Below are 14,170 nucleotides of genomic sequence, written 5' to 3'. Positions count from 1 at the left end.
GTCATGGCAGGGTTCAAGGACCATACTGATGACAAGTATCAAGGAGCACTGTGATGACAAAGGTCATGGAGCATTGTGATGTGAAGACAATGGATAATTGTGATGAGGAGAGTCATGGGGCATTGTGATGACAAGTGTTATGGAATATTGTGATCACAAGGGTTTGGAGCATTGTGATGACAGAGGTCATGGAGCATTTTGATTTCATTGTGATGACAATAGCATGAAGGTTTATGATGATGGGCATGGACCTTTGCAATGACAGTGTTCATGGAGAATTGAGATGAAAAGGGGCATGGAGCCTTGTGATTACAGGGGTCATGGAGTATTGTTATGACAAGGGTCATGGAGCCTTGTGATGACAACGCCATGGAATATTGTGATGGCAGGGGTCATGGAGCATTGTTTTGACAGGTGTAATGGAGCATTGTGATGACAAGGGCATGGAGCATTGTGATGAGAAAGCCATGGAGCATTCTGATGACATGCGTCATGAAGCTTTGTGATGACAACGTCATGGAAAATTGTTATTACAGGTGTCTTGGAGCATTGTGATGAAAAGTTCATGGATCATTGTGATGAAAAAGGCATGGAGCCTTGTCATGGCAGGGTTCAAGGAACATACTGATGACAAGTATCAAGGAGCACTGTGATGACAAAGGTCATGGAGCATTGTGATGTGAAGACAATGGATAATTGTGATGAGGAGCATCATGGGGCATTGTGATGACAAGTGTTATGGAATATTGTGATCACAAGGGTTTGGAGCATTGTGATGACAGAGGTCATGGAGCATTTTGATTTCATTGTGATGACAATAGCATGAAGGTTTATGATGATGGGCATGGTCCATTGTAATGACAGTGTTCATGGAGAATTGAGATGAAAAGGGGCATGGAGCCTTGTGATTACAGGGGTCATGGAGCATTGTTATGACAAGGGTCATGGAGCCTTGTGATGACAACGCCATGGAATATTGTGATGGCAGGGGTCATGGAGCATTGTTTTGACAGGTGTAATGGAGCATTGTGATGACAAAGGCATTGAGCATTGGTTTGAAATGTTTCATGGATTATTGTGATGAGAGTGGGCATGGAGCATTGTGATGACAAGGTCACAGAACACGGTGATTCATGTGTCATGGAGGATTGTAATGACAAGGGCATGGACAATTGTGATGAGAAAGGCATTGAGCATTGTGATGAGAAGCGTCATGGAGCTTTGTGATGACAAGGGCAAGGAACAATGTGATGATAGGGTTCATGGAGCATTGTGATGACAATGCCATGGAGCATTGTGATGCCAAGGTTCATGGAGCTTTGTGATGACAAAGGTCATGTAGCATTTTGATGACAAGGGTGTTGTGCATTGTGATGAGAAGGGCAGGGAGCATTGTGATGACAGGGTCATGGAGCAATTTGATGAAAAGTGTCGGGGAACATTTTGATGACAGGGGTTATGGAACATTGTGATGTCAGTGGTCATGGAGCATTGTGATGATAAGGGCATGTAGCATTTTGATGACATGGGTCATGGAACATTGTGATAAAAGGGGTGAGGGAGTATTGTGATGCCTAGTGATGGAACATTGTGATATCAGTGGTGAGAGAGCATTTAGATGAGAAGTGCATGGAGCATTGTGATGACAAGTTTTATGGAGCATTGGGATGACAAGGTTGTGGAGCATTGTGATGAAAAGTGCATGGCATATTGTGATGACATGTGTCTTGGAGCATTGTGCTGACAAGCGCATGGAGCATTGTGATGACAAGGTCATGGAGAATTGGGCTGACAAAGGCATGCAACATTGTGATGACAAATGTTACACAGCACTGTGATGACGAGGGAATGGACCATTGTGATGACAAAGGTCATAAAGCATTGTGATGACTGGATTCACGGAGCATTGTGATGACAGGGGTCATGGAGCATTGTGATTACAAGGGCATGGAGCATTGTGATGACAGGGGCATGGAGAATTGGTCTGACAAGTTTCATGGATTATTGCTATGAGAGTGGGCATGGCACATTGTGATGACAAGGGAATGGAAGATTGTTATGACAAGATCATGTAGTATTGTGAAGACAAGTGTCAGGGAGCATTGTGATGACATATGTCATGGTGCATTGTGATGACAATGGCGTGACGAATTATGATGATGGGCATGATGCATTGTGATGAAAGGGTCATGGAGCAATTTGATGAAAAGGGTCATGGAACATTTTGATGAGAGGTGTTTTGGCACATTGTGATATCATGTGTCATGGCGCATTGTGATGATAAGTGCATGTAGCATTGTGATGACGGGGTCCTGGAACATTGTGATGATAGGGGTGAGCGAGTATTGTGATGACTAGTGATGGAACATTGTGATATAAGTGGTGAGAGAGCATTTTGATGAGAAGTGCATGGAGCATTGTGATGACAATGTTTATGGAGCATTGTGATAACAAGGTTGGGGACTATTGTGATGAAAAGCATGTGGCACATTGTGATGGCAAGGGTCCTGGAGTATTGTGCTGACAAAGGCAAGGAGCATTGAGATGACAAGTGCCACGGAGCATTGTGATGACGCGTGCATGGACTATTGTGATGTCTAAGGTCATGAAGCATTGTGATGACTGGAGTCACGGAGCATTGTGATGACAAGGGTATGGAGCATTGTGATGACAGGGGCATGGAGCATTGGTCTGACAAGTTTCATGGATTATTGTGATGACAGTGGGCATGGCGGATTGTGATGACAAGGGCATGGAGCATTGTGATGACAAGGTCACGGAGTATTGTGAAGAAAGTTATCAGGGAGCATGTGATGTCATATGTCATGGTCCATTGTGATGACAATGGCATGGGGCATTGTGATGCCAAGTGTCATGGAGGATTGTGATGAGAAAGATAATGGGGCATTATGATGATTAGGGCTTGGAACATTATGATGACAAGGGCATTGAGAATTTTGTTGAGAAGGTCCTGAGACATTGTGATGACAAGGTCCTGGAGCATTGTGATGAGAAAACCATGGAGCCTTGTGAGGACAGGTCTCATGGAGCATACTGATGAAAAGGGGCATGGAGAATTGTGATTACAGGGGTCTTGGAACATTGTGATGACAAGGGCATGGAGCATTGTGATGAGAAGGCCAAGGAGCATTCTGCTGCCATGCGTCATGGAGCTTTGTGGAGACAAGGGTATGGAGAATTGTGAATACAGTGTTTTTGGAGCATTGTGATGACAAGGGCATGGAGCATTGTGATGAGAAGGCCGTGGAGCATTCTGATGACATGGGTCATGGAGCTTTGTGATGACAAGTGCATGGAGCATTGTGATTACAAGGGTCTGTGAGCATTGTGATGACAAGGGTCATGGAGCCTTTTGATGACAAGGCCGTGCAATATTGTGATGGCAGGGTTCATGGAGCATTGTTATGACAAGTCTAATGGAGCATTGTGATGACAAGGGCATGGAGAATTGGTCTGAAAATTTCCATGGATTATTGCGATGAGAGTGGGCATGGAGCATTGTGATGACAAGGGCAAGGAACACTGTGATACATGCGTCATGGAGGATTGTAATGACAAGGGCCTGGAGCACTGTGATGAGAAGGGCATCGAGCATTGTGATGACAAGCGCCATGGAGCTTTGTGATGACAAGGGCATGGAGCTTTGTGATGAAAAAGGCATGGAGCCTTTTCATGACAGGGTTCAAGGAGCATTCTGATGACAAGTGTCAGGGAGCATTGTGATGACAAGTGTATTGAGCATTGTGAGGACAAATGTCAGGGAGCATTGTGATGACAAGGGCATGGAGTATTGTGATGACAGGCATAATGGAGCATTGTGATGACAAGTGTTATGGAACATTGTGATCACAAGAGCTTGGAGCATTGTGATGACAGAAGTCATAGATCATTTTGATTTCAAGTAGAATGGACCTTTGTGATGACAAGGGCATGAAGCAATGTGATCCCAAGGTCCATGGAGGATTGTGATGACAAAGGTAATGGAGTATTTTGATGACAAGCACATGGAGCATTGTGATGACAAGGTCATGTAGCATTTTGCTAACAAAGTCATGGAGCATTGTGATGACAAAGTCATGAAGAATTGTGATGACTGGAGTCACGGAGCATTGTGATGACAGGGGTCATGGAGCATTGTGATGACAAGGGAAAGGAGCATTGTGATGAAAGAGGCATAGAGCAATGCTATGACAAGTTTTATGGATTATTGTGATGACAGTGGGCATGGCACATTGTGATGACAAGTGCATGGAGCATTGTGATGACAAGGTCATACAATATTGTGAAGACAGGTGTCAGGGAGCATTGTGATGACATATGTCATGGTCCATTGTGATGACAATGTCATGGGGCATTGTGATGCCAAGTGTCATGGAAGATTGTGATGACAAAGGAAATGGAGCATAGTGATGACAAGGGTCATGGAGCATTGTGATGACAAGATCATGGAGCACTGAGTTGACAAGGGCCATTGAGAATTTTGATGAGAAGATCGTGAAGCTTTGTGATGACAAGCACATGGAGCTTGCTATGAAGGTGTCAGGGAGCATTTCGATGACAATTGCATGGAGAATTGTATTGACAAGAGCATGTAACATTTTGATTAGAAGTGTCATGGAGCATTGTGATGACAAGGATATGTAGAATTGTGATGACCAGGGCATGGAGCATAGTGATGGCAAGACCGTGGAGCATTGTGATGAGAAGACCATGGATAATTGTGATGACGAGCGTCATGGAGCACTGTAATGACAAGGGGCATGGAACATTGTGATGACTGGTGTCATGGATCATTGTGATGACAAGGGTCATGGAGCATTCTGATGACAAGCTTGTGGGGTAATGTGATGACAATGGCATGGAACATTGTGAGGAAAAGGGCATGGAGCATTGTGATGAAAAAGGCATGGAGCCTTTTCATGACAGTGTTCAAGGAGCATTCTGACGACAAGTGTCAGGGAGCATTGTGATGACAAGTGTATTGAGCATTGTGATGACAAAGGTCATGGAGCATTGTGATGACAGGCATCATGGAGCATTGTGATGACAAGTGTTATGGAACATTGTGATCACAAGGATTTGGAGCATTGTGATGACAGAAGTTATGTATCATTTTCATTTCAAGGAGCATGGAGCATTGTGATGACAAGGGCATGAAGCAATGTGAACCCAAGGTTCATGGAGGATTTTGATGACAATGGGAATGGAGTATTGTGATGACAAGCGCATGGAACATGTGATGACAAGGCCATGTAGCATTTTGCTGACAAATGCATGTAGCATTTTGATGACAAGTGTCACGGAGCACTGTGATGACAAGCGTCATGGAGCATTGTGATTACAGGGGTCATGAGCATTGGGATGTCAAGGGCATAGATCATTGTGATGACAAGTGTCATGCAGCATTTTGATGACAAGAGTCCCGATCATTGTGTTGTCATGGGTCATGGAGCATTGTTATGACAGGGCTAATGGAGTATTGTGATGGCAAGGCTATGGAGCATTGTGATGAGAAGGCCATGGAGCATTTTGGTGACATGTGTCATGGAGTTTTGTGATGACAAAGGCATGGATAATTGTGATTACAGGGGTCTTGGTTCATTTTGATGACACGGGTTATGGAGCCTTGTGATGACAAGGCCGTGGATCATTTTGATGGCTTGGGTAATGGAGCATTGTCATGAAGGAGTAAAGGAGCATTGTGATTACAAGGGCATGGAGCTTTGGTCTGAAAAGTTTTATGGGTTATTGTGATGAGATAGGGCATGGAGCATTGTGATGACAAGGGCATGGAACACTGTGATACATGGGTCATGGAGTATTGTAATGACAAGGGCATGGAGCATTGTGTTGAGAAGTGCATGGAGCATTTTGATGACAAGCATCGTGGAGCTTTGTGATGACCCGGACATGGAGCAATGTGATGAGAGGCTTCATGAAGCATTGTGATGACAATAGCATGGAGCATTGTGATGCCATCGGTCATGGAGCTTTGTAATGACAAAGGTCATGGAGCATTTTGATGACAAGGGCCTGGTGCATTGTGATGAGAAGGGCACGGTGCATTGTGATGACAGGGTCATGGAGAAATTTGATGAAAAGGGTCATCGAACATTTTGATGACAGGGGTTATGGAACATTGTGATGTCAGGGGTCATGGAGCATTGTGATGCAAAGGGTCATGGAGCATTTTGATGACAGGGGTTATGGAACATTGTGATGTTAGGGGTAATGGAACATTGTGATGATAAGGGCATATAGCGTTGTGATGACAGGGGTCATGGATCATTGTGATGACAGGGGTGAGGGAGTATTTTAATGACTAGTGATGGAACATTGTGATATCATTGGTGAGAAAGCATTTTGATGATTAGTGTATGGATCATTGTGATGACAAGTTTTATGGAGCATTGTGATGACAAGATTGTGGAGCATTTTGATGACAAGCGCATGGCGCATTGTGATGACATATGTCATGGAGCATTGTGCTGACTAGAACATCCAGCATTGTTATGACATGTGTTATGGAGCATAGTGCTGACTAGCGCAAGGAGCATTGTGATGACATGGGTCATGGTGCATTTTGCTGAGAAAGGCAAGGAACATTGTGATGACAAGGGTCACCGAGCATTGTGATGAAAAGTTCATGGAGCATTGTGGTGACAAAGGTCACAGAGACTTGTGATGATGAGGGCATGGACCATTGTGATGACAAAGGTCATGAAGAATTGTGATGGCAGGAGTCATGGAGCATTGTGATGACAAGGGAAAGGAGCATTGTGATGAAAGAGGCATAGAGCATTGCTATGACAAGTTTTATGTATTATTGTGATGACAGTGGGGATGGCACATTGTGATGACTAGGGCATGGAACATTGTGATGACAAGGTCATACAGTATTGTGAAGACAGGTGTCAGGGAGCATTGTGATGACATATGTCATGGTCCATTGTGATGACAATGTCATGAGGCATTGTGATGCCAAGTGTCATGGAGGATTGTGATGACAAAGGAAATGGAGCATAGTGATGACAAGGGTCATGGAGCATTGTGATGACAAGATCATGGAGCACTGAATTGACAAGGGCTATTGAGAATTTTGATGAGAAGATCGTGAAGCTTTGTGATGACAAGCACATGGAGCTTGCTATGAAGGGGTCAGGGAGCATTTCGATGACAATTGCATGGAGAATTGTATTGACAAGAACATGTAACATTTTGATTAGAAGTGTCATGGAGCATTGTGATGGCAAGGCTATGGAGCATTGTGATGACAAGGTCCTGGAGCATAGTGAGGAGAAGACCATGGAGCCTTTTGATGACAAGTCTCATGGAGCATTCTGATGAAAAGGAGCATGGAGCATTGTGATTACAGTGGTCTTGTGGCATTGTGATGAATAGGGCATGGGTGATTGTGATGAAAAAGCATGGAGCCTTGTAATGAGAGGGTTCAAGGAGCATACTGATGACAAGTGTCAGGTAGCATTGTGATGATAAGTGTATTGAGCATTGTGATGAGAAAGGTCATGGGGCATTGTGATGAGAAGACCATGGATAATTGTGATGACGAGCATCATGGGGAGTTGTGATGACAAGTGTTATGGAACATTGTGAACACAAGGGTTTGGAGCATTGTGATGACAGAGCTTATGGAACATTTTAATTCCATTGTGATGACAATAGCATGAAGCATTATGATGATGGGAATGGTTCATTGTGATGACAGAGTTCATGGAGCATTGAGATGAAAAGTGGCATGGAGCATTGTGATTACAGTTGTCTTGGAGCATTGTGAAGAAAAGGGCATGGAGCTTTGTGATGATAAGGCCATGGAGCTGTCTGATGACATGCATCATGGAGCCTTGTGATGACAAGGCCGTGGAATATTGTCATGACAGGGGTGAAGGAGTATTGTGATGACTAGAGATGGAACATTTTGATATCAGTGGTGAAAGAGCATTTTGATGAGAAGTGCATGGAGCTTTGTGATGACAAGGTTTATGGAGCATTGTGATGACAATGTTGTGGAATATTGTGATGACAAGTGCATGGCACATTGTGATGACATGGGTCATGGAGCATTGTGCTGACAAGCGCATGGAGCATTGTGATGAAAAGGGTCATGGAGCACTCTGCTGACAAAGGCATGGAATGTTATGTTGACAAGGGTCACAGAGCATTGTGATGAAAACTTCATGGAGCATTATGGTGACAAAGTTCACAGGGTCCTGTGATGACGAGGGCATGGACCATTGTGATGACAAAGGTCATGAAGCATTGTGATGACTGGTGTCACCGAGCATTGTGATGAAAAGGGCATGGAGCATTGTGATGACAGGCCTATGGAGCATTGGTCTGACAACTTTCATGGATTATTGTGATGATAGTGGGCATGGCACATTGTGATGACAAGGGCATGGAACATTGTTATGACAAGGTCATGGAGTATTTTGAAGACAGGTTTCAGGGAGCATTGTGATGACATATGTCATGGTGCATTGTGATGACAATGGCATGGAGCATGGTGAAGCCAAGTGTCATGGAGGATTTTGATGACAAAGGTAATGGAGCATTGTGATGAGAAGGGCTTGGAGCATTGTGATGACAATGGTCATGGAGCATTGTGATGACAACGGCATGGAGCATTGTTATGACAAGGGCCATTGAGAATTTTGATGACAAGGTCGTGTAGCACTTTGATGAAAAGCACATGGAGCTTGCTATGTCAGGTGTCATGGAGCATTGCGATGACAAGTGCATGGAGAATTGTGATGACAAGGGGCTGTAACATTGTGATGAGAAGTGTCATGGAGCATTGTGATGGCAAGACGGTGGAGCATTGTGATGAGAAGACCATGGATAATTGTGATGACGATCGTCATGGAGCACTGTAATGACAAGGGGCATGGAGCATTGTGATGACAAGGGTCATGGAACATTCTGATGACAAGCTTGTGGAGTACTGTGATGACAATGGCATGGAGCATTGTGATGAAAAGGGCATGGAGCATTGTGATGAAAAAGGCATGGAGCCTTTTCATGACAGGGTTCAAGGAGCATTCTTACGACAAGTGTCAGGGAGCATTGTGATGACAAGTGTATTGAGCATTGTGATGACAAAATTCATGGAGCATTGTGATGACACGGGCAAGGACTATTGTCATGACAGGCATCATGGAGCTTTGTGATGACAAGTGTATTGAGCATTGTGCTGACAAAGGCATGGAGCATTGTGATGACAAGTGTTACAGAGCATTGTCATGACGAGGGAATGGACCACTGTGATGACAAAGGTCGTAAAGCATTGTGATGACTGGATTCACGGAGCATTATGATATGAGGGGTCATGGAGCATTGTGATTACAAGGGCATGGAGCATTGTGATCACAGGGCCATGGAGAATTGGTCTGACAAGTTTTATGGATTATCGCTATGAGGGTGGGCATGGCACAATGTGATGACAAGGGAATGGAACATTGTTATGACAAGGTCATGTAGTATTGTTAAGAGAGGTGTCAGGGAGCATTGTGATGACATATGTCATGGTGCATTGTGATGACAATGGCGTGGAGCATTGGGATGCCAAGTGTCATGGAGTACTGTGATGACAAATGTAATGGAGCATTGTGATGCCAAGTGACATGGCGGATTGTGAAGACAAATGTAATGGAGTGTCGTGATGACAACTGCTTCGGGAATTGTGATGAAAAGGGTCATGGAGCATTGTGATGACAAGGACATTGAGCATTGTGATGACTACGGCCATTGAGAATTTTGATGACAACGTCGTGAAGCATTGTGATGACAAGCGCACGGAGCTTACTTTAACAGGGGACATGGAGCATTGCGATGAAAAGTGCATGGAGAATTGTGATGACAAGAGCATGAAACATTGTGATGAGAAGTGTCATACAGTATTGTGATGACAAGGACATGGAGAATTGTGATGACAAGGGACAAGTTGCGTAGTGATGACCAGGGCAGGGAGCATTGTGATGACATATGTCATGGTCCATTGAGATGACAATGGCATGGAGCATTGTGATGACAGGTGTCATGGGGCATTGTGATGACACGGGTCATGGAGCATTGTGATGACATGTGTCATGGAGCATTCTGATGACAAGCTTGTGGAGTATTGTGATGACAATGGCATGGAGCATAGTGATGAAAAAAGCAGGGAACATTGTGATGAAAATTGCATGGACCCTTTTCATGACAGGGTTCAAGGAGCGTTCTGAAGACAAGTGTCTGGGAGCATTGTGATGACAAGGGCATGGAGAATGGTGATGAGAAGGCCATGGAGCATTCTGATGATATGGGTCATGGAGCTTTGTGATGACAAGGGCATGGAGCATTGTGATTACAGTGGTCTTGGAGCATTGTGATGATAATCGCATGGATCATTGTGATGAAAAATGCATGGAGCCTTGTCATGACAGGATTCAAGGAGGATAATGACGACAAGTGTCAGGGAGCATTGAGATGACAAGTGTATTGAGCATTGTGATGACAAATGTCATGGAGCATTGTGATGAGAAGACCATGGATAATTGTGATGAGGAGCGTCATGGGGAATTGTGATAACAAGTGTTATGGAACATTGTGATCACAAGGGTTTGGAGGATTGTGATGACAGAGGTCATGGAACATTTTGATTTCATTGTTATGACAATAGCATGAAGCATTATGATGATGGGCATGGTGCATTGTGATGACAGTGTTCATGGAGCATTGAGATGAAAAGTGGCATGGAGAATTGTGATTACAGGGTTCTTGGAGCACTGTGATGACAAGGGCATGGAGCATTGTGATGAGAAGGCCATGGAGCATTCTGATGACATAAGTCATGGAGCTTCGTGATGACAAGGGCATGGAGCATTGTGATTACAGGGGTGTAGGAGAATTGTGATGACAAGGGTCATGGAGCCTTGTGATCACGAGGCCGTGGATCACTGTGATGGCAGGGGTCATGGAGCATTGTTATGACACGGGTAATGGAGCCTTTCGATGACAAGGGCATGGAGCATTGGTGTGAAAAGGTTCATGGATTATTGTGATGAGAAGGGCATTGAGCATTGTGATGAAAAGCGTCAGGGAGCTTTGTGATGACAAGTGCATGGAGCAATGTGATGAGAGGGTTCATGGAGCATTGTGATGACAATGGCATGGAGCATTGTGATGTCAAGGGTCATGGAGCACTGGGATGACAAGCGTCACAGACTATTCTGATTACAGGGGTAATGGGGCATTGGGATGACAAGCGCATGGATCATTGTGATGACAAGTGTCATGGAGCATTTTGATGACAAGAGTCCCGGATCATTGTGTTGTCAGGGGCCATGGATCGCTGTGATGACAGTCTTCATGGAGCATTATGATGACAGGGGTAATGGAGCATTGTGATGGCAAGGGCATGTAGCATTCTGATGACATGCATCACGGAGCATTGTGATTACAAGGGCATGGCACATTTTGATGACAGGGGTCATGGAACATTGTGATGACAAGGGTGAGGGAGTATTGTGATGACTAGTGATGGAAAATTGTGATATCAGTGGTGAGAGAGCATTTTGATGAGAAGTGCATGGAGCATTGTGATGACAAGTTTTAAGGAGCATTGTGATGACAAGTTTGTGGAGCATTGTGATGACAAGTGCATGGCTCATTGTGATGACATGGGTCATGGGGCATTGTGCTGACAAAGGCATGGAGCATTATGATGACAAGGGTCACGGAGCATTGTGATGAAAAGTTCATGGAGCATTGATGTGACAAAGGTCACAGAGACGTTTGATGACGAGGGCATGGACCATTGTGATGTCAAAGGTCATGAAGCATTGTGATGACTGGAGTCATGTAGCATTGTGATGACAGGGTTCATGGTGCATTGTGATGACAATAGCATGGAGCATTGTGATGATAGGTGCATGGAGAACTGGTCTGACAACTTTCAAGGATTATTGTGATGAGTGACGGCATGGCACATTGTGAAGACAAGGGCATGGAGCATTGTGATGACAAGGGCATGGAGCATTGTGATGACAAGGTCATGGAGTATTGTGAAGACAAGTGTCAGGGAGCATTGTAATGACATATGTCATGGTCCATTTTGATGACAAAGGCATGGAGCATAGTGATGCCATGTGTCATGGAGGATTGTGATGACAAGAGCATGTAACATGGTGATGAGAAGTGTCATGGAGCATTGTGATGACAAGGGACAGGGAGCAGTGTGATGTCCAGGGCATGGAGCATTGTGATGGCAAGACCGTGGAGCATTGTGATCGCAAGACCATGGAGCATTTTGTTGACGAGTGTCATTGAGCACTGTAGTGATACGCGGCATGGAGAATGGTGATGATAGGTGTCATGGATCATTGTGATGACAAGGGTCATGGAGCATTCTGATGACAAGCTTGTGGAGTATTGTGATGACAATGGCATGGAGCATTGTGACGAAAAAGGCATGGAGCATTGTGATGAAAAATACATGGAACCTTTTCATGACAGGGATCAAGGAGCATTCTGACGTCAAGTGTCAGGGAACATTGTGATGACAAGTGTATTGAGCATTGTGATAACAATGGTCATGGAGCATTGTGATGACAGGCATCATGGAGCATTGTGATGAGAAGTCCATGGAGCATTCTGATGACATGCGTCATGGAGATTTGTGATGACAAGGGCATGCAGCATTGTGATTTCAGGGGTCTTGGAGGATGGTGATGAAAAGGGCATGGATCATTGTGACGGAAAATGCATGGAGCGTTGTCATGACCGGGTCCAAGGAGCATAGTGAAGACAAGTATCAGGGAGCATTGTGATGAAAAGTGTATTGAGCATTGTGATGACAAAAGTCATGGAGCATCGTGATGAGAAAACTATGGATAATTGTGATGACGAGCGTCATGGGGCGTTGTGATGACAAGTGTTATGGAACATTGTGATCACAAGGGTGTGGAGCATTGTGATGACAGGGTTCATGGAGCATTGAGATGAAAAGGGGCATGGAGCATTGTGATTAAAGTGGTCTAGGAGCATTGTGATGACAAGGGCATGGACCATTGTGATGAGAATGCAATGGAGCATTCTGATGACATGTGTCATGCAGCTTTGTGATGACAAGGACATATTGCATTGTGATGACAGTGGCATGGAACATTGGACGGACAAGTTTGATGGATTATTGTGATGACAATGGGCATGGCGCATTGTGATGACAAGGGCATGGAGCATTGTGATGACAAGGTCATGGAATACTCTGAAGACACGTGACAGGGAGCATTGTGATGACATATGTCATGGTCCATTGAGATGACAATGGCATGGAGCATTGTGATGACAGGTGTCATGGAGCATTGTGATGACACGGGTCATGGAGCACTGTGATGACATGTGTCATGGAGCATTCTGTTGACAAGCTTGTGGAGTATTGTGATGACAATGGCATGGAGCATAGTGATGAAAAAAGCAGGGAGCATTGTGATGAAAAAGGCATGGACCCTTTTCATGACAGGGTTCAAGGAGCATTCTGAAGTCAAGAGTCTGGTAGCATTGTGATGACAAGGGCATGGAGCATGGTGATGAGAAGGCCATGGAGCATTCTGATGATATGTGTCATGGAGCTTTGTGATGACAAGGACATGGAGCATTGTGATTACAGTGGTCTTGGAGCATTGTGATGAAAATCGCATGGATCATTGTGATGAAAATTGCATGGAGCCTTGTCATGACAGGGTTCAAGGAGGATACTGATGACAAGTGTCAGGAAGCATTGAGATGACAAGTGTATTGAGCATTGTGATGACAAATATCATGGAGCATTGTGATGAGAAGACCATGGATAATTGTGATGAGGAGCGTCATGGGGAATTGTGATGACAAGTGTTATTGAACATTGTGATCACAAGGGTTTGGAGGATTGTGATGACAGAGGTCATGGAACATTTTGATTTCATTGTTATGCCAATAGCATGAAGCATTATGATGATGGGCATGGTGCATTGTGATGACAGTGTTCATGGAGCATTGAGATAAAAAGTGGCATGGAGAATTGTGATTACAGGGTTCTTGGAGCACTATGATGACAAGGGCATGGAGCATTGTGATGAGAAGGCCATGGAGCATTCTGATGACATAAGTCATG

This window comes from Hyperoodon ampullatus (assembly GCF_949752795.1).
Source record: "Hyperoodon ampullatus genome assembly, contig: SUPER_X_unloc_1, whole genome shotgun sequence".
Lineage (NCBI taxonomy): Eukaryota > Metazoa > Chordata > Mammalia > Artiodactyla > Ziphiidae > Hyperoodon > Hyperoodon ampullatus.
Note: the sequence above shows the minus strand (reverse complement) of the source record.